The sequence below is a fragment of the Nelumbo lutea genome, chromosome 4 (genome assembly GCF_056320005.1).
Source record: "Nelumbo lutea isolate HS-2025 chromosome 4, American lotus-T2T, whole genome shotgun sequence".
Taxonomy (NCBI): domain Eukaryota; kingdom Viridiplantae; phylum Streptophyta; class Magnoliopsida; order Proteales; family Nelumbonaceae; genus Nelumbo; species Nelumbo lutea.
In genome coordinates, this window is record NC_142687.1 from 69,794,922 (window position 1) to 69,798,708 (window position 3,787).

General features: G+C 38.0%; 1 non-coding gene across 1 annotated transcript; it reads left to right on the forward strand.

The window, feature by feature from the left end:
- The first annotated feature begins 959 nt into the window (after positions 1-959).
- LOC148861010 (small nucleolar RNA R71) lies at positions 960-1,066 on the forward strand. The gene has a single exon (XR_016095168.1). It is a non-coding gene; the product is annotated as a small nucleolar RNA R71 (small nucleolar RNA).
- The last annotated feature ends 2,721 nt before the right edge of the window (positions 1,067-3,787 follow it).

A 3,787-nucleotide genomic window follows, 5' to 3' on the forward strand; every position in this document is an offset into this window, starting at 1 on the left:
GTATATATCATATATATAATTTTTTCAAAACAAAATTCCAACGATTGAAATCAACTGCCGGTAGTTTGGTTTCCATTAGAGAGAGTGCATCCCCGATCATTACCTTTATCCGACAAAGGGTCTGATCCCGTCACTATGATCACCCACTCAGATGAATTCTTAGATTGTCCCAACATACCCAAGTTTTGAACCCCGCTAAGGATATCACTGATTGGCATATCAAAGACTGCCCAATCCGACATCTAGTGTAGCATCATAATCGGGTCTAGGGTCAGGTGTAACTTTCCAGTTTTGCCCATCAATCTCCAAGGTCCAGAGCAATACTAGAAATCTGGTCTGGTTCAAGGGTTCAAGTAATCCTACACTGCGTGTGCCTTGGGTCTCACCCTGGTGGCTGAGACAAGCCACCCCAATATTTGGCAACACACCAGTGTCAGTCTTGGCAGGATAAATCTTCCCAGACTTATCCAATGGCTATGAACATTTAAAACTAACACAAGTCTCATTAAGTGTCCAGTTTTAGGGTCTTACACAGAAGCATACCACACAACATGAATCAAACATGTACTTTATTTATTTACACTAAATATCAAAAGTAAATCAAAATTAATTGGAGCTAAGGGCATACAAAACTGTCTAATAGATTTCCCCCACAAGATTCACACACTTTTGGATGGTTGGAGAGAACATTGATGTTCACTCGTTCCAAGGTCTTGGCTATCGTATCAACTTGGGAAGTAAGCAGAGAATACCCATCCACATCATAAACACCAGCAACCTTTTTTGTAATGCTTCTTTCATTAGACCAAAGGTAGTTATTAGCTGTCATTTCTTCAAGGAGAACATTTGCATCTGTAGCATTCTTGCTCATGAGAGCCCCACCAGCTATTGCATCAATAATACTTCTCATTTGAGGGGAGAGACCATTATAGAATGTTTGTACTATCAACCAATCCGGGATACTGTGATGAGGACACTTTCTTTGCAAGTCTTTGAACCTTTCCCATGCTTCATAGAGAGTCTCTCCATCAAACTGAGTGAAACTGGTGATATCATGCCTCAATTTAGTAGTTTTTCCTAGTGGAAAGTATTTTGCTAGAAATGCCTTTGTGAGTTGATCCCATGTAGTAATTGATCCCGAAGCTTGAGAGATTAACCATGTTTTGGCTTTGTCTCTAAGAGAAAAAGGGAAAAGCCTCAGTCTAATGGCATCATCAGAAACACCATTCATTTTTGAAGGTATCACAGATCTCCAAGAAATTATCCAAATGAGAATTGGCGTCTTCCATAACTCCTCCCTCGAACTGAGACTGTTGAACCATCTAAATGATTGCTAGTTTGATCTCAAAATTATTAGCTGCAATCGTTGGCCTTTCAGTGCTAGGCTCAATGGTTGAAGTTGGTACGGTCAATTTCAAGATCTAGATCTTCTAATCAGGTGTTTGGATCACTTCGCATAAACACCTAAAAGGATGTGCAATGAGCAAAATAAAAAGATAAATTAAAAAAAAATAATAATAAAATAAGAGGTCTAAAGTAATAGAGTGTATCAAAATTTTTTGATATTGACAATATTGCCTTCCCCAGCAACGACACCAAAAACTTGTTGTACAAGTTCTACAAGTATACAGATCATGGGCAAGTAATAGTATGTGAATAGAGTGTTGATCCCACATGGAAGGTGTTGTCAAGTACCAAATTTTAAGATTTCTCTATTATTTAGAAATTAAAAAATCAATTCTCAAGCCAAATTAAAGAAATGACAATGCAAGTAAATAGGTTTAATTCAGAATATTATAAAAAGCCTAGGATTTGGGTTTCATCAAATGATTACCTATGACATACTTATGTTTTCTTAGATTGGGTTAACGTTGTAGGAATTTATGATCAGATTTCCCTAAATTATATGAAGTTCTTTCTCAAGATACAACACATGTGTTTATGTTAACTGATGAGAATAAAATTTGTCATATCTTTATCCCTCAATATTCAGTATTTTACACTTAATTGGTACCTAATTGGACTCATTACTCTTGTATTTTGATTCAAGGAAAGCAAGAAGGCGATTGGAAGAAAACAAGGCTAATCGGATGATTTTGCACAGTTTGGGCACCGATCAGTGATCTGGGCATAACTCTCAATTCCAAACTCCGATTTGGACAATTCAAGAAGCACTGGAAAGATAAGGAAAATGTCCATTTTATGTTTGGGTTTTGGCAGAACTGGTCTACATCAAAGACAAATTTGGGCCCAAATTCAGAGCAATTTTGCAGTAATGCCCATTTCGTAGAAGGGCCTTGAAGCAGCCCGAATTGTTAAAGAAGCCCAGCTCGAATTCAAGAACCAAGAGTCCCATTAGAATAGAAGTTGAATGTAATCTCAATAAATAGAGTTTTATCAGATTTAAATTTTCAAATTGTAATCCTGGAAAGATAAGAGATTGAGATAAGAGTTAGGATAGGATAAGTTCAAATTAGACTAGGACTTTCCAATTTTGAGGATAATCTCCTAAAGGGAGTTGGAGAACAGCCCTATCCCCAAATCTATATGAAGGGGGGGGGGGGCAGACTAGTACCCAGAGCATCAAATCCTCCAAGAAGAGCTTTAGCCTTCGAAGAGAAACATCAGCAACCAAGGAGGAAGAAGTAGAGTTTGCCCCCCCCCCTCATCTAGAAGTTGCGATCTATGATTCTATAACATTGTGAGATCTAATTGATTTTTATTTCAGTTCATTGTTTGTGGGTATTCATATGTTTTCTGTGATTAACTGTGAGGATTATTTTTATTGATTAAGCAAGAAGGGCCCTTGCTCATTCAATGGAAATAATCTATGGCCGATTGAACCTCCAGTTTCGTATATGATTGGTAGGTTTGATCATGGTGGCAACTAACAGAAATTGATTGCAAATAAGTTTTCGATCTATGTTAGGAAAAGGTATGATCTGGTTTAAATGGTCCGAGCTTGTGAGATCGCTGACTAGAATTAGGTCTCTCCCCACTTAATGCTATTAGTAGATTAAATCTTAAGAGCTTGTTTAGGACTGTCTATTGATAAGGGAAGCAACCAAAGAGCTTGTTTTGGTTGTTGACTAATACGAGTAGAGGCTGGCTGTTAGAGCTTGTTAACAGCTATAACCAATTTATTCATAAAGATATGAACCTATCCTTGCATCGATGATCAATGATAAGAATCAAGGCTGAACTCGTCCCTTCAACTGGAAGCCATCTCCCATCGATTTAATCTTTGTTTTCTATTATTTTTTGCTATTTCCTTATTTTTATTAACTTTACAAACCCCCTTACTTCGTTACATGGAAATAAGTCCACACAATCCCTGTGGAGATGACCTTGCTCATCACTATCTATAGATTATTAAATTAGAGCAAGAATATTTATCTTTGGTTGGATTCGACACCCATAAAATTTTGGCACTGTTGCTAGGGATTGGCGTCCTAAGTAGATTTATTTTCTTTTGCTTGGTTTATGCCACGTTCTTCTTGTATAGGTGAACTCCACTATGACCCTGAGATCAAAAACACAGTTCACTGCTTGAGGAAGGAAGCCAAGCAACGCCGCAACCAATCAGCATCACTCCCAACTCCCGGAGTGAAGTCGGCTACAGAAATCGTTGAGCCATCCAGTCATCCTGAAGAAGAAGTCATGGCCAACAATGAAGAGAAAACCCTTAGAGAGCTAGCCACACTGGATTTGCACCAACAACCTCTCTACATCGAATATGTAGATCTAGCGGTACCTTTCAAGCTCAAATCTGGTCTTATACACTTAC